Source organism: Anser cygnoides, chromosome 6 (genome assembly GCF_040182565.1).
Source record: "Anser cygnoides isolate HZ-2024a breed goose chromosome 6, Taihu_goose_T2T_genome, whole genome shotgun sequence".
In the NCBI taxonomy this organism is placed as follows: domain Eukaryota; kingdom Metazoa; phylum Chordata; class Aves; order Anseriformes; family Anatidae; genus Anser; species Anser cygnoides.
In genome coordinates this window covers 10,250,953-10,272,861 of record NC_089878.1, presented here as the reverse complement: position 1 = coordinate 10,272,861, position 21,909 = coordinate 10,250,953, and the positions used below count along the sequence as shown (strand labels likewise).

Genomic DNA, 21,909 nt, shown 5'->3' with positions numbered 1-21,909 from the left:
CGGAGATAAATGATGGGAAAGTTGGATAGATCAATGGTAATGAGACTGGGTTTTGGAGTGATTAAGTGAATCTGGAGACCTGGGCACGCTACTCATTAGGCGCAGAGCTATTCTACCTGGATTTGGATGCAATTATTTAGGGCCAGATTCCGACATGCAGGCTGAGCAGCAGATGTTCTGCTGATAGCTGGAGGTGTCAGAATCAGACCACAATATTACGTTGCTTTTCTTGTACAGCACTGCAATGAAGGAAAGGGCAGGTTTCTAGCCGAGTTCCAGGGAGGTCAGGCTTCTAGCTGAACTGACTGCCTTGCTCCCTGAGAGCCTTAAGGAAAAGCCAACCCAAATTAAATTTGGATAGAACTAGGTCTAACAGTAGAAAAATATAAAACTGGAAAAGGTTTTAAAGAGTTCCCAGCTTCCATGTGCTTATTTACGAACCAAACGGACTCAGTTTTCATCGCCCTCAATGAGGCAGAAAGTGTTTATAAGTTGATTGTCTTTCTGCTTAAATAACAGCACAGGTAACAGCTGGTAAGCGATACGTTTGAAGCACTTTTATTTATCCAGCCACCAGATACACACTCTCTCCTTTAAGAAATTAACTATAATAGTCATGAGTTTCACGTACAGAAAAAAGGAAAAAAAAAGGAAGGATCAATACATTCATTTCAGAGCAGATGTGGTCCTCCCAACAAAGAGATCCTTGCATTCTAGTCATGATCTTGGGCAAATACCTTTTTCTATTAGGAGCAAGTTCAATATAACTTCCAAATGATTACAGCTCTTTTTATGTATCAGTATTTTCTCTCCGAAAGCAAAGACATCACCAGCAGACGAATAATTAATATTGACACTGACAAAGTCAATTGGACACTAAGGCCATCATTTTGGGGAAGATTATGAAAAATGGGAGAGATTCGGGCCATTTTTAGTCATCCAAGTTATTTGCCAAGAGGCCAATGGGAACACATTACACATCAGAAGTCCTCACAATTTTCATCATGTGCAAGCCATAGGGACTTGGGCATGACTACATGATGTATAATTTATCCCAGGAATATATTGTCTGTCCTTCCATCCAAACTAACTCTTAACAACGATATTCAAGACCCACTGGCTCCACCCGTGAAGTAAACAAATGCCATTTCACCATTTATGAAAGCAAAGGCAGAGTCTAAACCAGCTTACAAATGCACTGAGAATATTTAATCACGCGTTATGCTTAGCGTGGCCATGGATATCTGTGCGAGAAAGAGAACTAGAAGGTAGAGCTAACCATGATAAATATGCCCTATTTGCAAACCTTTATAACTACCCGGCTTCTTCATCTAGAACAAAGCCTGACACAGCAAAGATCTGTAGGATGGATTAGAGTGTCCAAAGCAGCAGATGTGAATATTTATTATAAACTCTCTTCCAGCAAGTCTTTGCTGACAGAAGCATTGCATATGGATTTCACTTGCAGCCAGACTCTCCAGGCAGTCGCTGGGATGACTTCTCCAGGAGCCAAATAAATGCCATTTCGCCTGGAGCCCTGACACTGCAACAGCTGGGCAGGGGGTTAATGTCACTTTCAGCTTCTTCAGACCCGTAACGAACGCGCTCGTTAAAAAGAGAGGGACAGTAGCTGCACAAGGTGCACCAGCAAACCGCTCGTGCCTCCCCGCGCCGGGGAAAGGGTTGAGGTTTTCGGGGCAGCCCTGGTGAGGATTGAGTCATTTCACGCACAGTTAGTGCCAGCCACGCCACGACGTGCTACGGCTGCCGACTACGAGCACAGCAGCTTCCCTGCTCTCTGTAGCAGAAGGATGCACAAGGCAATGCCTGCGAGAGGGGAGGGGAAGGCGTAAAATGAGAACATCTCATTTCTGTCACCCTTTATGTCAACGCTGATCTACACGCTCGTAACAATTTGCTCATTATAATGTAAATTTACTCCCTCCTTCCTTCCAAAAGGAGATGTTTCTTTTCGGAAAGAGGGAACAAATTGTGTTTTATTGCTCTTTCAAAATGTTCTCCAATTAGGAAGCCAAACAAAACCTATTACATAATTGTCATGCAAAGCCCTGTTTTTATGAAGGACACTCGCCTGCCAACAAAGGCACTTTGATATAACACTCAGAGGAAGACAAAAGCCTGGAGCTATTTTTTTCTTCATACACCTTAGGACGAATTGTCAGGTGGGGCAGGTCTGGGCAAATTCACTGAACTCAGCAATTATGCTGAATTATACTGAAATGAGCAGTTTCTGGTTAGAAGACGCAAAGCTCCAAAGAATGAGACCTCGAGGTCTCACAGCCTTTAGATCTCAAACTCAAGGTTTGAAAGACCTCAAACTCACAAGGTTTCAATGTCTCAAGACCTCAAACTCACAAGAAGCTGCCCCAGATGGGCAACCCAGGGAGCAAAAACGAAGCTTGGCTCTGGCTGGCCCCACGCCCGTCCTGAGCTCTTACTTCTTCCTCAAACTGGCAGACAGGAGTGATGACAAAGCACATCTCCACGCCAAAGAGACACTACAGTAGCAGCCTCTGTACTAATTACAGCTAATTTGCTGTTGCCCATTGCTAGAACATAGGCACTAATTTTTCTGATGTACCCCTATTACATCCTTAGAATAACATAAGCTCTGACCATCTGGTCATCTGCTTCAGAAAGGATGCAGTGAGTTAGGAAAGGTAGAGAGAATGGCAACAAAAGCAATGAGAGGTATGAACAACTTCTGTGCAAGCAATCACTAAGAGGGATGACTTACCCTGAAAAAAAAATACTGTATGCTAAAATGTATGTCTTGTAACAGTCACATTTCTTCTGGGACATGACTGAACTCCCTCTGAGTGACCCATGCCTTTCAGCTCCTCTTTATTTTCCTAGCATTTCAGTAAGGTACGGCTGCAGGTTTCCAGCCCCAGCACCCTACAGAGAACAGTCTCTGTTCCCCGTCTCCCACGCACCGCCTCGCCATGCTGCCGCTTCCAGCCTGGCAATGGCCTTTGTTGCAGGCATTGATTAATTGCTAATGCAGTTCCGCTGTTTGGGCCGGAAATATACTCGTACCTTATAACAACAGTAAAAATCACCCCTGCCCTTTTAGAAAAGTATTTCTGATATTAAAGACATATCCCGATGCTGTTTTGAGACCAGAACTGAACCTAAAATCAATTAGTACCTCAAATGATGTGGTTACTGCTATCACACATACCCCGCTGTGGGGAACAGGGTAATTACGATGAATTTATCTTGTATGGACATCTGGCCCAGCCAATTTTTCCAAATGTACATCAAATTATGGAACAAAGAAAGGCCATAGCCTTTAAGTACCAAAAGCAAAATCTGAAAAAAACAACAAAAAAAGTAATTTTGCTGGAGTCTCCACATTGACCTAAACATGTGAGCTTAAATCAAAGTTACTGCACTGCCTGAGGCTCGGTTATGTTACATATAACAAGCAACACACTTTTTCTTGTCTGTGAGGAACTTTGCATACCTCTGGTGCCATGTAAATACCAAAGCCTCATATGTAAACACAATATGAAATCCATCTCCTAATTTGAACTAGGGGCTAAGTGTAAAATAGGGCTGGTGCATTGAAACTATTGAATTTAATTTGTGACTGCGTTTCTTCAGACCACAAAACCAGACAAGATTAATTTGCTGGGTTGATAGAACCAAATTACCTGGGGTGGAGGTAGGAAGACCTCTGCTTGTCCAACAACAGCTTGACAATTTATATTCCATAAGATCCTAATGGAAATCACAGCCGTGATTACCATCTTCTTTGTAAAATGAATTTTGAGTGAAACCTTGCCAAGACAAGGTTAAGCAGTGCTCCCCTTGTTTGTGTGTTCAAACAGCTGGAAGCAAGGCCATCTTTGGACTAGCAAAGTGGAGCAAGCAGACCAGGTTAGAGCTGTTAGGCTCTGGCGGCCAAGAGATGCTGTTGGCTGCAGCCTTAAGATTTCATCTGAAAACAAACAAGCCACAACCATGGGGGCTGTCATGCAGCTCGTTTCTCCAACAGCTGGATGCTGAGCTGACTTTGGAGGGCAGCTAGCAGATAACACCTGCTGGCTGGCTCCCAGTACGCATGACTCCTGCTGTGGTTCACCACATGCACGCTTCCACATCTGTCCAGAAGGCAACCAAAGGTCTCATTGGCAAGCCCTTCAGGGCAACAGTTACCTTGAAGCATTAAGCTTTTCTTCAGGCAAACCAACTGACAAACCACCTAACACCCAATGACCAAATTCTCTGGAAATTCCTGTTTTGGTAGACAAGTTCCTCACGTTTCTAGAGGGTTTTAGCAGCTCAGTGGTTAATAAAATAGAATTGCAACAAAGTCACCAACGCCACAGCTTACTGTAGCATGTTAGGCTCAGACACTCATTCTGATAACTAGCACTGTTCGCTGTCTCAGAACATTTTTTTTTCCATAGACTCATCAGATAACATTAACTCTTGTTCAGCTACAAAACAGAATGAGGAAAGTGAAAAGAAAGAAAATTCACCTGTCTGCAGCAGCAGCTTTTACACCTGGAGTAAGGGATGCTGGATTTGGGCAACTGCTTCTAATAAAGGCAGGGCCATTATTTTAGGCTTCTTTGTAAATAATTCAGATGTAGTAACTCCGCCAATTTAAAAATACTCACACTGCCTAACCATAAGCAAAGCATTCATCTTCAAAGACAAGCCCTGTAATTCCTTTTTTCATTAAAATTATGATCTTGCATGGATTTAAGAAATTCTGCTTATCATAACTGCATAGGGAAGCCTGAGACCATTAGTGATGGCAGAGATGAAAAAACGTATCAAAGAAAGAAAGAAAAGCTTTCATCAATAGGGAAATGATTTTTATACACATCAGAACCAATTTAAAGAATTGTCTGGAATCAATTTAGATAGACAGAAATGCTTCTCAGCATTTATTACCTGTGGAGGGAATATTGATCCCATCCATTGATTTCTCCTATGCACATAGAGCAGCATCTGTTTTGGTTTTGTGGTTTTGTTTTTGTTTTTTTACAGAAAGATGCCCCAAAGTGGAAAGTATCAAGAAACTACTTATATTTTAAGGACTTCCATTAATGGTTCAACCAGCGTCATTACTCAGAACTTTTCAACTCCATTCCAGACTAGGCAAAATGTAATTCAGCTTATTTTTCGCACATGATTGTTAGTCAATACAGAGAAGAGTTTTGCTGAAACCATGCTCATCAAGGGCTACTAATTTCTTATGTAACATATTGTGCCAAACAGATTTTCTCTCCCGTTCCTGGTTTTTAAAGGCATCTCTGCTTGGGATGATAGTATAAATCAGACGCACAGCCCTCTTGGATTACATTCCCTCTGCCTGAAGACCTTTGGTCGTTACTGGAGCTGCAGCCACGTGCACCGACACGACGATCACCCAAGCCAGAGGTTCTCCTGGGAACAGGGCACCTCTGTGCTACGTGGAAAAGGCAAAATACCCCAGCCCCTTCCTGGAGCAGTCTGCAGTCAAAGAATAAGTAGAAAAAACAAGAACCACCACAACAACAAAGGCGGCAAATAGATCAGGGAGGAAAAGGCTACAGGTAATTATGAGCTTAATTAGCCATGATACCACTGCCTGCCCATAGTTAAATGATTTATGGGCATTATGGCAGCAGGAGAGGACTTGGGTCCAGAGTCATGTCTAAGCACTGCACCACGTAGAGGTGCTCAGGCTGCCCCCTGGAGCTTCTGCCCCCTACACCCAGGTAGTTTAGCTATGTAGAGCTGGTTCAGTGCATCCCCAGCCAACGTGACTTGCTTCTCAGCCTGGGTGCTGCACGCCATGACAGCGGCTTTCTGACCTCCAGATCCCGAGTTGGCATCACCTATCCTGCAGAGAAACTCCAACTGGATGGGCTTGGTTCCTCCCCTGGGAAATGGGGGGAAATCATGGAGCTGCTTTACAGCAGCTCGTGGTCTGGCCCACAGTTTTACTTGGTAAGAAATCAAATAAAATGTTAATTTTGAGGAAGCGGGGAGGAGAAAGGCAGATGGGAAGGTTTCCAAACAGTACAATGCAAGATTCTTCATGCAAATGTTAGCGTGCTTGCCTAAATAAGAGTAAATAAAATGCTTAACAGATGCTGCAAACTATGATTGCAGTGGCTGTAGATAAAATTCTTCATTACTGTCACACCATGCAGAATGTTATTTACCAAGCAACCGATTTCACCATACGATAGATGTTTTACATTTTTTTTTTGTTCTATAAACAGCTTTCAACAAATACAGCAATTATTTCTCATCTTCCAAATGTACACTACGTTCTGCTTAGGAATGCACTTTTTTGACATTGTTATAAGTCCTCCACTCTTAAACGTGAATAAATCCTCCCAAATATTCTCCTTTTGGAAATAACGGCAACCCCCTCCTCCCATTGCCTTCCCATTGTGTTTATTTAGATCTTTCCTGCAAGCGGACATAGAAAAATAATCTTGAGCAGGCTACAATTCACTTGCAGCAGTTTACTAAAAATTCTCAATAATGGAGACCAAAAGACAGGCTGAGAAAGAGCAAAGTCCAACAATCTGCTGATATAGGCTTTTAAAATATTGTTACCAAAATAAAATCCTTTGTCATTCTCTAATGTAATGACTTTTTTCCTTCCTCAGAAGTATTTAAACAGACAGAAATTTGGCAAAGTATATTAGGGAAAATTAGCTCATCTCAGAATGCACTTACACTCGTGACTCACCTTATGCAAGTGAAGCCATTCAAAATCAGTTTAATCATGTGCTTAAACGATGGTAGGATCAGGGCATCACAAACATTCATTATGGCAGTAGTGAGCTATAGCACGAGGTCTTGTAATGAAATGATTTGCTTTTGTTTGGCTTTTAGCAATACACTAAGGGTTAGACCTTCAAAGTGAAAGACAGCTTTATAGACTATAGGGCATATCATACAAGTTTCCTAGACCCACGTATTTAAAGAAGGTAGTAAGAGAAAAGTAAGTGCAGAGAAGTTTCTCAGGCAGACTGCTCAGGTGAGCCCCCTGGAACACAGAAAACCTCAAATTATCCATGCAGTGCGTTAACACAAGTACAGTTATTATCTTTAAGAACCCGTGTGTAGAGATTTGTCCTGGATGAAAAGTAAGTGTGCAGCAGGATATGGCCCCGTGCATTTCCCCTGGAAGATAAGGGTCTGGAGTGATGTTTGGCCAACGGACAAAGAGGACTTCTCTCAACTGCCTACTGTGAGGAAAATGTGACCTAGATGAAGGGGCATTATTTCCAGATCTTAAACAGATCTCAGAACTCGACAAATCCTTTTTCAATCAAAAAATCACCAGAAAGTTACTTATAGCAAAGAAAGCGTTTATCTGATAGAAGAAAATCCTTTCTATAAAAGAATTTAAAGCTTTTTTTTTATAAGGATTTCTAGACCCAGACCATTACTGCAAAGCTACCTTTCAGCCGGACTTGAGCCTGTTTATATTAGATTTTATTTGGCCTTTTGGTGGCATTTGGGATTTTGAAAATGGTTTGAAACAAAATAGAAAGTCTTAAAGCAGAAACTTTAGGAGCAGAGTCTTCAAGATGTAAAAATCTTTTTGGATGTGGAAGCAAGGCATGCTTGAATACATTCAGGAGATAATCAAAAGTAATATATTAAGAATAAAAGGGCAAGAGAATCTCCACCTTTTGCCCAGAACTGGAGTTTTTGCTTGAAAATTTCTCCCAAAGAAGAATATTTTTGTGCATACAATAGGAACACATTTGTGTAGCTTCCAGTGTTACCTATAATATCTATATGTGGGCACAGGTCTTCAACTGAATCTACCTTGAGGCGGGGGAAAAAAAAAAAGAAACGTCATAGCAGAGCAGTAACCTCTGCAGGATTGTTGGTGGAGAAACTTCAGAGCAGTGGCATCAGCAGTGTTGTTCCTCTGCTTGTACTTGTGCTGCCCAGGGCAAGAACATGACAAAAAGCTCAAATTTTAAAATGCTGCGTGAAGAGAAGGCAATGGAGGAAAAAAGTACAGATCAGTATAGTCTGATGATCTTCAGGAAGGAATAAATCACCATAAAGATGCCTGCAGAAGTTAGGAAGCTGAAGCTCTGCTTACAAAGAAGTCTCTGAAGGACTTTTTATATGACTGCGAGTGCTCCAGAACACAGGTAAAGTTCCCTTTAATACCTGATTCTGAAGAGCAACTTCTTCCCTTCTGTTAAACTTGGATATTGGAAGCAGCCTATCCCCAACTGTATTCCATGTAATATTATCTCCACAATACATTAGCTGGTTTCTTGGTGTTCTGAGAGTGTGAGAAGAAAAAAACATTGCACTTATGTTAAATAATAATTTTCATTTAAAATATAAAACTTACTGACGGGTTAACTTGGAAAAATTAAGTCACAGCAAAACTGCTGTCACCACAAATTGAAATTTATTCTAGTTTCTGCTACAAGTGAGGTCCCTGAATATAGATTTGGGCGTAAAAACATGCTTTCCTCTGAACTTCCTACTTGACTGCAGCTGTATGTATTTTGGGCATCAATATAGGTCTCATTTTTAAGAATTCAGTTAAGTTGAGCAATGTATAAGGACAAGAATTCCACGCATGCAGGAACATAGCTCCGACTAATGGAAACACCACTTTAAAGGCATTCAGAGAATAGAAGATAACCTTTTATTAATATTCTATTCTTTCTCCTTTCCCCACTCTCTATTTTAGATGCCTGCAGCTGTTCAGTTAAAGCCTCTTTGATCCTCCCTCCTTTCTCAAATGATAAGATAGATATGCTTGTGTTATGGAAGAGGAGACCAGGATGTGAACGGTGACTCATTTTTCCCTTGGACAGCATATGCAGCATCCTTTCCGTTAACTTGAAGGGAATGGCTAGACACATAACAGTTTTTTGACACAGGGTGGGATTCATCTCATCTGCCTTTGCCATCCCATAGCGGAAACCAAGATGAGCAGTTAATTCACCTGGGCTCCAGAAGGGCAGTTTCCAGTGAGAAAAATCCTTCTTTTCAAAGAAACTCACCTGCTGCTTTTAGACAGCTACGGCAGGTGATCATGCACTGACTAGGAGCAACCCTCCATATCTCGTTTCAGACACCTTAGCCACGGGGGGATTAAATCCCACTTGAAATTGGAAAAAGAAATACTCCTAATTTGCACTGATGGCAGACTTGTGTATGCCAGAGCTTCTGAATGGAACTAGGCACTTGTAAGCATCCCAAGGCACTTAAATACCACTGAAAGTCAGGCTTATGTAGGCAATGACAACTTAAAACCCATCCTTAATAAATAAATACATGCAACTACCATGCAGTGGCAATAATCCATAATATAAGAAGCATTTGGTAACAAAGCAGATCATGTGCATCATCAACGTTTTGTAACCCTAATAACTCTGAGATAAGGACTTGTCTCCACCATATGTCCAAGCTTACTGAAATGGACAGCAATTAGCACGTCCTTTTTTTATACGACAGTCTGGACCCCAAGAGCCAGCTCTTACACTGCAGCTGATAATAACTGCTGACAACAGAAGTCCACCACGAAGGTGGAATGAGACAAAAGTTTTGCTCATTGCTCTGCAGGCCTGGAAGCCAAACTTCAGCTTACTCCTAGAGTAGGCTTTACTCCTAGTACTCCTTCAAGCACGAGTTCTGGAAGCTGCTACTTCAGAGAAAAAGCACTTTTGAGAAGCAATACTATTTACCTTGCTTTACCCCACCATGTTCTGCCTAAATGCTTTACCTCTGAACATGCTCCTTAAACAGCAGTTTGGTGTCCTTATGAGCCTGGATCAGGGCAGAAGCTCTGGGTAAACACCGCTGATTCCTAATGCTTCTAGTACTCATCAGGCTTTCCTAGCAAGTAAGATGACACTTCCATTCTGTCCTTAAAGCTAGTTTGTTGTTACCATTATTATTTCAAGCTTTGAGGATGATTTAATGTACGTGGATTCTGTTTTTTGTCAAGCGAGCTCCTTCCCTACACGAAAGGTGCTGCTAATGCACTGCCAAGAGAGTCGAGCCTTGCTCCTGCTGCATCCCAGCCTTCAGCTTCACCTGGGGTTTCCCTGCTGGCTCTTCCACGCCCAGTCTTTTGTAGCTGTCTGGGTGTTTTCTACAGTGACTGGAAAAGAGACAAGTGGAATAAAATGTTCTCCCTAGGTTGCAACCCTCCACTCACTCATAGCTAGACCCACGACCAGCCTGAAGAAGTTACTTCGATAGGTGGTTCTAACGCCATCCTTAATCTTCTCGAACTTCAGCTCTCCCAACTCATAAGTGGGTTTATTTTATCCGTTTCTGAACTTTTCTGTATTAAAAAAATGGTGATTTTTAATCCTATCTTTTCCGGCTTTCACTCAGTGTCTGGTACAATGGAGCCTTCAGACGTTGCCTACACTATCATGGTAATTCAAGTGAAACAGAGCATTACAGAGTGACTAGTATCTTTCTTCCACATTACAACTAAATAGTATTTTACCATAATAGTAAAAACAGACAGACACACAGGAGGGGTATGAAAACAAAACAAAAAGCAGAAGTAGCAAAACGGGCTCAATAATCTCTTTGCCAAGTAAAAGCTCAAACAAAGAGCTGACTTTTAACATAAGCATGTTATTGTCAACAGCAGCATCTCTATTAGGCTTGTTCCCTTTCCTAAACATTCCTGTTACTGTCATTTCTCAGGTTTGTCATATTCTCTGCCTTGACAGCACAAACACTGTGCCATAACATCTGTCAAAGAGGCTCGCTGATTTCCTCCATCTTCTGACACTTGCAGGTCTTTAATACCAGGCTGTCAGAGCACCGAAGAGAAAGGCGGGTGCTTCCTTGTTCAGCGCTGTTACTGTGACTACCATCACACATACTTTAATCATTAGCCTCACACTGCTATGAAATCCTGACTTTTATGCCCTTGGAGTCCCATGCTAAGAAACGCTGCCGGCATAAATCTATGGTAGGGGTTAGCGAGCTCACTTGCCCATGGAGGTGTCTTTGTAAAAGGAATTCTTTACATTCGACAAAGCTTATATAGTTTCTTAAACTTTCTTTTGTGACTTTTTTTTTTTTTGAGAGGGGAGCTGCAGTAGGTGTAATGATTATTCAGTGACAGGCGTAGGTGAAACGCAGCTGCTTAAAATAAACCTCTTTACACCTGGGCTGTTTTGTCCATAGGTACACTAAGGGAGCAGATGAGTTTGGTGGGCAGTAAGTTTTCTGTAGTGCAAAACGTCTTTGATCCAATACTGAGATGAAACCAAGGGAGAAGGAGTCCAGAAGAGTCAATGGCCTGAAGCACTTACGGCACTCACTTCACAGGTAGCATCTCTGTGTTCCTCTTCCTGCTGCGCTCTTCTCCCCAGGGCAGCTGGATGAGCGAGGTCCAGGTTGGTAACTACACTGGGATCGCCCTTTTTGAATGTGTCCTGTCTTAGCTTTATACTTTGCGTACAAAAGAAATAAAAAAGCTGGTAAAGAAGATTTTGGAACCCACAGATCAGGGCACTGCCCTGAGCTGTTGCAGTCTCTGTGATGCTAACTCCAGTTAATTACATGCTATGGGCTGGTTCCAGAGGCCCTACAATTAACAGGTTTCCAGAGCCTCATCTCCAAGAGCTGAGCATGTGCTATGCAAAACGCATACTCTCAGGTGCCGTGAGCCAGGTAGCTGGCAGAAACCACTGCTGGATGTTTACCTGGCTTCTGAGTGTCTGTACTGGTGCCCCAAGGGTTTCTATTCGCGGAGAAGAAGGGAACAAAAACCCAAGCCTTTAGCACTTCAATTGCCCAGGAACATTTGCTGCAGGAACCTAATAACTTTAACACCTACAAATGCATGAACACCCTGCAAGAGCATTAGTGAAGCCACAGACTTGTTACTGAGCAGGGGCAGGACAAACCTGGAGATCAGTTCCAGTGACAGCCTTGCTCCCTGTCGGCACACATCATCCCGTGCCTCAGCTCCCTGTCCGCGATGGCAAGCGATAACACTGCTTTGTTCAGCTTATCTCCTTCCACTGCCTGGGGCAGGGACTCTTACAGCTTGCCCAGCGGAGCCTTGAGGCATTATTAAAAAAATCATAAATAATAACAAAAGTGTTTATTGCTGTGAGTCTACAGCAGATCTCCTGGCTCCATGTGGACGAAGGCATCAGCTGAACCATCGGAGATAACGCATGGTGTCACCTCCGCAGGCTGCTCTGCTCCTGCCGCTGCCAAATTGCTCTCACCTCTCGTCAAGTGATGGCTAAATACTGTAAGGAAATGCAGCCTGGCTGCTATTGCTTATAGTAATGAATGCTGCTGTCGAGTGTAACAAATGTCCTATGTCATGGAGGCATTTATGACACTACTCCTGAACTGCTGGATAGCATCCAATAAAAATCTATGGCGAGGTAATGGGACGTGGCTGGGGAGTGTTGAAAAGAGATCCTAAGTTGATATGGTTCTTATAGTATCAGGTATGTGCGAAGCATCTTGTAACACCACAGCCACGTGATAGTTAAAGAGCAGAAAAGCTCATTGTAGGGTAGATCATACGTTCTGCAGATTGATCGTGCTTCGAATGCCGCTCCTGACAACATTTCCTGCCAAGGTTTTAAGCAGGGTTAACACTTTTGACTGTTTTGCGGCACATTTCACCCTTTAGGAGTCTGGAATATATGAATTGCTTTTCATGTGTTATCCTGGACTGATGGGTATATTGCCGCCTTTATTCACAGATGAAAAAAAAAAAAATAATTCTTTATGGATTATTCATCCATTGCCTGAGAAGCCAGCATAGGTCTGAATGAGTTTGGCTCAGTCCTGCAACCTGAATGCTCTTTCAAGCCTAAGTCCCTGACATGTAATAGTTTCCAAAACAAAAATATCCTGTTAGACCCAAGTAGCCTCTCACATACCAGGTTCAGATAGAAAATATGCTTCTTGTTCCTTGAACATGCCATCTGCAATACTGCTGACTGCTCAGAGATGTCAGGTGCTCTCTCCTGTGGTCGCAGAGCCAGATACACACCAAGACAAGGGAGATAAGGCTTTGTAAGTCCAATACATCCCCTTCCTAGGACTGCATAAGGACAGGTAGTTTGGTAGTTTTAATCATTTTCATTTAAATCCAGGTTTCCAAAGCAACCTGACAAGTCAAGACATCCACCTTTCATTTGCTGGATGGCTTCAGCTAATATTTAGGCTGTCACAGTCTCCAAAAGATGGAAGATTGCAGTCTTCTCCACCGTTGTCTTAACTTTTCTCACCGCTTCTTCTCTTTTTATATTCTGGCAAACTCTCGGTGATAGGAGGTAACTTTAGCTTTTAAGATCTTAGAAGAATTGAATACAAATCCCCATGTATATCTTTCATATCTAACTACATAATTTTCTGCAGCCTTCCTGTTTCCTTCCAGTTTACCCCCAAAATACCTCAGGGTTCCCCTTTCTTAGAAAAAGTGCGCTGTGCGCGAACAGCTCCTTTCCTCCTTCATCGATAACTCTCCTTCTTCTTGTACTGAAGCTCTACCTCTACCTGCAGGTGCTGCTCTCTATGCATCTTTCTTGGTTCTCCTATGTCCCCCTCACCTTCTGCATCAGCCCAGTTCTTTCTCCCAGGCTCCTCACTCTTTTAGGATCACCCATATCAAAGTGGCCCCCCTGCAAGCCATGGTTTCCAGCTTCCCACCTGTCTTTCCATGCAGGGAGCTCTGCATCAGGCTAAAACACCTCCACCTCTGCCAGTCCACTGGTTTGTGTTTTTAATATTTTTTTTTGAGTTGTGCTCTTTTGATGATTTCTAAAGAACCCCTGTGCATTTAGCTTTCAAACCAGCATACTACTGCTTCGGCAAGCTTAAGGATTCCTACATCACCCTTCTGACAGGATAAAAAAAATGACTGCACAGAAAATCACTTATAAACTCCACCGTCCAATGCAAATTTTAAACGTTGTAAATTCTTCCTGTATTATTCTTAATTACAAAGTTGCCTATTAATATTGTACTGTAATAGTCCTATAGGGAACCAGAACTACTACAGTGCCCATTTTTTAGTGTCATAGCACAAGTCTTACTCTTGCAGTGCCATGTGGTTGGGACAGCACAGACCCAGGTCCCACTCCAAGAAAAGTCAGGCTCTGGGGTAGGGCAGTTATCACCCAGGCACAGCCAAGGAACCTGCAACCTCTGTCTTTCTTCTTCATTTATATGGAAGTTCTCCAAACATTCTCCTCTGGAAATAAGGAAGAATGATCTCAGGGCAGAATTCCAGGAGTTTATTTTCTGTATAGGAAAACTGTGGGTTAGGTTATGTTCCCCACATTGGGAGATCTTTTGTTATAAATATGACATATTATGATTAAAATAATCTGAGATTTCCATTAGATGATACTTTTGGTGTCAATTCTTTCTTCCTACTGTAAGCAACCCTTCAGATGTGCCACCTTTGAGATCATGTAGGTTCATTTAATTACATTTGCTTTAAATCAAAGTTCAAACCTGCTTCTAGATTTTCTGCAAAGCTTCAGATGCTCAGGATTGAGGTTTTGTTTGGAGCAACTACAAAGGAAAAAAAGAGCCTCCATCTTCATCTACAAACTCTCTCCAAGTCCCTCGTATCCATCCAAGGTTTGATTCAGATCCATCTCTGATTTCCCTTATGCAGCACTAATAGGCTTGTTAGGGAGCTAGTTTGGTTTCACAAGAGCTTTAGCAACATAACCAAAGCAACCACGCCAGGATGCATAAATGGAATTTCAACAAGTACTTTTGAACAGAACCTTTTCCCAAAATTGTTTTTCTGTAATTGAAAAATGTCTTTCAAATGGAACCACTTAGCATAGCTCTGAACTGTATCCAGAATGGTCATAAACTGCTGCTCACAGGCTAAGGGCCAAGATTTCAACTTCAGATATAAACGCAGTAGCAGATGCCAATACTGCTAACAGTGAAATCTGGCCTAATATGCTTGATTTTAATGGGTTTGTTTCTTTGTTCTCATTTCTGCTTGTGTTTAAAGCTAAGCTCAGAGGAAATACTCTTTGAGAAAACTCTACACAAAAACTCGATCCAACCCAAGCTCTGCTCTGCCTTAAGCCTGTAAGGGAGCCTTCCCCAGCCTCTCTTACTCTTTATAAGCAACAAACAGACCAAGAGCTCAAGCTTCGATTCCTTCCATCTACACTGCTTCCGTGACATCTCCAGTGAATAATCATCTTCAGTTCTTTTTCTCACCACGTTCTCCCAAGTACCTATGACACTCTCGCTCCGCCATCCCCATACCAAAACACTGCTACTGAGATCATACTGCCACTGGATCCAGCATTCTGAATTCCTACGAAAAACTCTAGCTTATGTATTTACCCCAGCTGTTCCTGAACTAATACTTCTAGGATAAAATGGATGAGAATTCCAGCAAGAAGGCGATAATAACTAGAAATAAATTTGTATTATCTGTTTTTCTAATCCCCACTGGTAAAATATTTTGTTCCTTGCAATTTTGTTTTTGCACCACAATAAATCATGGGTAAATTCCTGATTAAATCTGAGGTCCTAAAGACATCAGGTAATTGTAAGAACTGTTATTAGAAAATCATTTAACTCTCAGAATCTACTGATTAACATAGAATTCATGTGATTCTTTTTGTTGTTATAAATACAGTTTAAATTAAAGATAATCTTCTGATCCACTCTATTAAAAAGCAATTACAGCAAGAGTGCATTAACTAAGAACCAGTTGCACATCACAGAGACGTAACAGATCCAAGCCGTTATTACCATGCATTCACGTGGAGGCGACTGAACAACTGGGGAGGACATCAATTAATCCACTTAATCATTTAATGCAACAGGCTTTAATTTTCTAATGAAATGCACAAAGTTGTCGGGTGCTGAAAACGTGCTGCCTTGTGAATGCTAACCACAGCACTCGCTGTTTTGCAGATAGTCTTCCCCTCGTTTGCAGATGTGGTATTGTGCTGTATACTGATGCTTTTCAGGAAACATGGAATTATTAAGTCCAAAGTTTTAAACAGAATTGTCGAATCCTCTCTAAATTAAAGAAAGAAGGGGGAAAAAAGAATGAAACAACAACAGCAAAAACCCATTCACAGGTTGTTTTGGATGCTAGAGATATTCTGCTTAAAAATTAAAGCCACATTTTCCCTTAAGAAAATACTTGAAAGTACCTGTGTACCTGAAGAGCCATAATTCAAATCCTTAAGTCAGTGAAAAGTGTTTAGTATTAGATCAGAATGAACAAAAGAAATCAATGGTAAATTTAGGATTAGGACCTGAATCTGTTTCTCAAAACATTAAATCATGCCAGAAAACCTCCTTTGGAAACTCTACGCTACACGGATCAGTTCCCATCACAGACTGCCTCAGTAGGATGCATGGGCTAAGACTTTAATTCCTCTGAAAGGCACAGGAGTATTACGAATTGTTTGCATCATCCATTGCCTGTATATGCAATTTGTATATCTATTTGTCTTCTGCACAACTATATTTCAATCTTATTTTCATTAGTAACTTGTACTCTATTTGGATTAATTATCAAATGAAAAAATATCATTACATACAGCGGAGATGAAAAGCCTGCAAATGGAGGAGCGTAATCCACTCACTGCCTCTCACAGTGCCATAAATCCACACGTGCTCGAGCACTGAAATCTGTCACCAGCATATCAGCGCGGTGAAACGGCGTCCCCTCCTCTAGCTCCACGCTTTAGTGCTCTGAGAACAGAGTGTGGCCCCAGTAGCTTTGTATTACTTATTGATATTCCTTGGGTCGCACTAATCTGCCCTACGGAAAGAGAGTGTTCCTTGTTTCAGCCAGATTTATCTGCAGAGCACTTTTCCCTCGGTGCTTAACACTGCAGATGTGGCAGGCACTCCGTCCTGGCTGGCTCGGCCCTGCCACGCTGGCTGGGGACCTGCAGAAGTGAGTGTCCAGGGCCCCCTGACACCTCCTTCTCCTGATCTAGATTGTTAGATCAGAAATGAAGCTTTTTCAGGATGGAAAGATGAACTTAAACACTTACAGTTTGGGGCTGCTAACCCAGGTTCTGAGGATCACTAAACTTTCCTCTGTCTTCCATATTCTTCCTTCCCCAGATCAGGCCCTTCAAAACATAGTTCCTGTCACTGTTCAGGACATAAATTAAGAGCTGTTTTTTAACAGCTTGGCCTAAGTTTTAAATATGACAATAATTAGAAGAACTGAAGGCTGAGTAGAGATTTGATGATGCAAAATAATGCTTGTTTCTTAAACTTCATCTCACTGTGATTTTATACTAAAAGTAAGTGTAGGAACCTGAAACCATTTCAAATTAACCTGGTTTTATCTGTATGGTTAATTATTTTTAAGTGTGTCGTATAAACTAAGAGGCATAAGCTGCTCAAATTGCTCCCAGCAGAAGAGGAAAATTCTGTTTGGAGGCATAAAGGATAAAAAGGGGATCAAGTTAAGCAAGAGGTCAAGTGTCACCTCAAAATGGCCACCACGGGCTGCAAGCAGAAGGGCACTGTGAGCAACAACAGCCAAGGGGACAATCCTGGAATCGTTAAGGTTGGAAAAGCCCTCTTCAGGATCACCTGGTCCAACCATCCCCTATCACCGATGTCACCCACTAAACGAGAAGAAACGTCTCCTAATTTCCAGCCTGAAACACCCGCGCACAAGTGGGTTCTGAGACCGAATCAAAACCACTACAGAGGTTTTGCACAGCATCTGGTTTGGCTGGGAGAGCAAAGACAAACTAGAGAGAGCTGGACTGTGTCAGAAGGAAAAAGAAAGGTCAGAAATGGTAGCCAGCTGAGATTACCCCCAGGGGACAGTGGGGCGGGCTGGCAGTCCTCCAGCAATGATGGCTGAGTCCCACTGACTTCTAGACTGGAACAGAAAACTGATTTTTGCTGATTGATACCAGCCATTAGGAAAGTAGCTAAGCAGCAGGAGGAAAAAGTTAGGAAAAACGGCTTGCCAGCTAAGTGGAGTGATATCCTGAGACGGAGCATGAATCAGTGTGCCCATATGTTCTTGCCATCGCACCACGATTCAGTATTCTCATTTCTCTCCCGTCTATTCTGCAATTTGAAGACAAAGCAAAACTCAGACAATGGTGTGAATGCATCTGATTTGCTTAAAAAACAGAGATTTGGTTTTGTTCATCTTGTTTGTATGTGAGTGAACTTTACTAGCTGCATTTATATTGCCTAGTTTGCACAGTCTGGGGCCAACCTGAATGTTTTTAAGAAAGAATTATTCATTTAGCAGGAACAGGTAATTCACCAACTATCTAAATTGTTTAGGCAAATTCCTTGCACTATCAAAGCTTTTGCTTCTCATGTGTTTGTGCAGTTTATTTATTACTCTCTCAAATGCATGCCTAGCATCTTTTAATGCATTCTCACAGCTGGAAACCCACAGTTGGATTTAAAAATCATGACTTCAGACGCAAAACACCAACACTACCAAGTCCTGAGAGCCATCTCTGTCTGTTCCCACTGCTACCAAGCTCCCAGTTTCTGATCTTAAGGACCTGATGGAGAATAAATACATGTTTCGTGTTTGATTTATTTCTATGTTATTAAATCCTGTTTGTGCTTCTCCGAGATACATGTCACAACGTGAACTTATTTCACGCCACGATGGATCATGTCATCAGAAGTCATTATTCCCACTGGAAATACTGCAGTTGCTCACGGGCTTGGGAGCATATGATACTCCCAGCTCTAGATCTTGTGATCGGAATGAAATTCACAGTATGTAGGTAATTACATCTGGTCCTATCCTGTGAAGATACAGGCACTCCGAGGCAAGTGTGTCAATACTCTGTGTTTATATTTTCGCAAGATAGGAAAAATTCAATTTTATTCAGCTATCTCCCAGCGACTTTCTGCAACTATGTATCAGCAGAACTTTTTTTTTCACTTTTTATTTTAAAGATAAATTGCTTGGTGCACTATCAAGGATACTTAGAATTTAAGAATAGAACCTATTAGCCTGTCACTCTTCCAGAGACACAGACCTTGAACAGTCTGAAGAAGTAGTCGTTATGTGACAGCATAATAAGGATGTCAGGCCCCCTTCCTCCTCCCCCAATCTTCTTGAACGACATTTTCCCCAGCAGGGAAAATTAATACACTTCAAAAGTTATAAAGTGCAGGAAAACATACATCAGCCATCAGCGTGATTCTAAAATGAAGCAGTGTGGAAACCACAATCTTAATCAACTTTTGTAAACCAGTTCTCTTCCTTTTTCTATTAAAAAAAAAAAAAAAAGGAAAAGGAATAAAAAAGCTTCATAATGCTTTCACTGTGTAGCATTAGATTTGCTAGTGAAGTGTGGAATATTTTTCTTCTTATGTTATTAAATTTCAAAGACATACTCCTTAGGGCTTGTCTTAAGTCTGTCATCTGTGCTGCTAGTAAAGACTCTTAACACTTGGACAGCTCCATCCCTCCCCTTGGATCCCACCAGCAAATCAATCACAATGGCACCACCTCTGCTCGGTGCCGGCTTGCCGCAGCATGCCAGAAAATGTTTATATTTCATCACCGCTTAGCTGGGTTTTGTCATCGCTTGAGAGTTGTCTGTATCACTTAGGAAAAAAGGGACACGCACAAAGGGGTTATCTCCTTAGCGTCAGAGGAAGCGCGATTCTATTATTGGATCGCGGCAAAAAGAGCGGCTGGTATCTTGGAAAAGATGGAAACCAGAGAAGAAGTTACCAAATTTATCTAGGGCAAAATAATAAGAGGAGGAAAGAGAAAAGAACAAAGAAAGTGAGAATGGAGATGGATACAAATGAGAGGAAAATGACAAAGGATTAAGGAATATGAACTGAGAAAATGTTATGTCAACAGGAAAAGTAAGCAAATAAATAAAAAATAAGTTGAGGTAAAGGGAAACAAAATGAAACAAAGCCATCGGTTCCACCCTAAAATAAGAAGCAAGAATAATTACTGATGTTCTCCTCCCCTCCAGTGCCTTCTACACTATTTTCTAGGTGTGTGCAGAGAGGAATATGTAAATTATTGCCCATCAGTGGAATCAAACAAAAGACAAGCATCAGCTCAGGGAGAAAAAATGTACCATTGTCTGACTTGCTGATGGTAGGAAGCATCACTTCCCGGTATCTGTAAGGACCCCGGCAGAAGGTCAAGCTACAGAGCAAGCTGAAAACAGATGTCCTTGACAATGATCAATGTCAACAAAAAGGAAAAATTCCAAGTGCTTAGATGTTTGTGTCACTGACCTGCCGGTGTTCAAGGAAATATTAAGAATTCCTAGCAAACCTGTTTCCCCAGGAGGGCATAAGGCCGGAGAATCAGAAGTAGATGAGAAGTCTGTGAGACACCCAGAGACCACAACTACACCAGGGACCTGCCATGGAGGGGCTGAGCCCAGGTTAGGAGCCTTGCAAGTGAAATGGGAAGGGCCAGAATAGTGTTGACCGTTCTCCCTCAGACACACAGCTGAGTTGGGCCAAGTAGATCCAGAAGCATCCTGGGAGAAAAATTAAGAATGCCAAATGGTGGCTCCAACTGACCAAATGCAGAGAGAGGGCTTCTAGGCATTTCAGAAGAATCGATCAGTCACAGGAACAAAGCTGGTGAGGGGTCTGGAGAACAAGTCTTACGAGGAGCGGCTGAGGGAGCTGGGATTGTTTAGCCTGGAGAAGAGGAGGCTCAGGGGAGACCTCATTGCTCTCTACAGGTACCTTAAAGGAGGCTGTAGAGAGGTGGGGGCTGGTCTATTCTCCCACGTGCCTGGTGACAGGACGAGGGGAAATGGGCTAAAGTTGCGCCAGGGGAGGTTTAGGTTGGATGTTAGGAAGAACTTCTTTACTGAAAGGGTTGTTAGGCATTGGAATGGGCTGCCCAGGGAGGTGGTGGAGTCACCAGCCCTGGAGGTCTTTAAAAGACGTTTAGATGTAGCCCTTAGTGATACGGTTTAGTGGAGGACTTGTTAGTGTTAGGTCAGAGGTTGGACTAGATGATCTTGGAGGTCTCTTCCAACCTAGACAATTCTGTGATTCTGTGATTCTGTGATTCAGGAAGAACAAACGCTGCCTTTCCATCATATCTGAAGCTGAGAAGGCAACTGGTAGTTGGTAGCAGTTTAAAGTGTTGCCAGTTTCCTGATTAGCTCCCTGCAAAGTAAAACAAATGCAGACAAGAGATGATGATGTCCCTATCACTGAGCAATAGTTTTTGCCACACAAATCATGTTATTTTGTGTTTAGAAGAGGCAGCGTAGTTGTATTATTGAAAGACTTGCTGACAGCTTCTGTTATAAATGGTCCCAAATGGTACCTCCTGCCATCAGTGATGGGAGAAAGATAGCAGCAGGCAACGTTGTGCGCTGGAGTTAGTTTTCCTGACTACTACTTAACGAAAAGGCAGGTTTTTTGTTGAAGATCGGATCTGTGTTTCTTAGTGGCTCTTAAGAATGCTCTCGATGGGAATTGTCTGCTTCGTAAAGTATGGTGGTTTCACAGAGAGCCGCTGTTCTAGGGAGAAATGATACAGTTTGAGTTAATGAATGTTTTCATTACAATCAAGCTTGGTGGGAATTGACTTTAAGACCAGTATGGCAAACAAGAACTGGGCTCTTTTGGCACAGCCCAACTTGGAGGTACTGTGTTTGCTTGTGGCAGGCTGCAGACTCTCTCCTGCAGTTAAGTGTTTGCCCGGGAAGCCAGGCATCTGCGTAACCACAAGTGTGCTTATAATGGATGTGCTGGGAGACTGCAGGACTCTTCCCCCTCCGCCTTCACTCAGTGGACTTCTTGACATCAGCTTTTGCTCTAATTGCAGTTTAGACCATGCTGGGGTTAAACACTTTCACTAATTTTCTGGATTTTTGCAATTTCAGTATTCTTTTTTTTTTTTTTTCTAGAAGT

General features: G+C 42.2%; 1 protein-coding gene across 3 annotated transcripts in view; it reads right to left on the bottom strand.

Annotated features, from left to right (window-relative positions):
* The window catches only part of SPAG16 (sperm associated antigen 16), a 398,441-nt gene that overhangs the window by 477 nt on the left and 376,055 nt on the right, over positions 1-21,909 (bottom strand). The window lies entirely within an intron of this gene.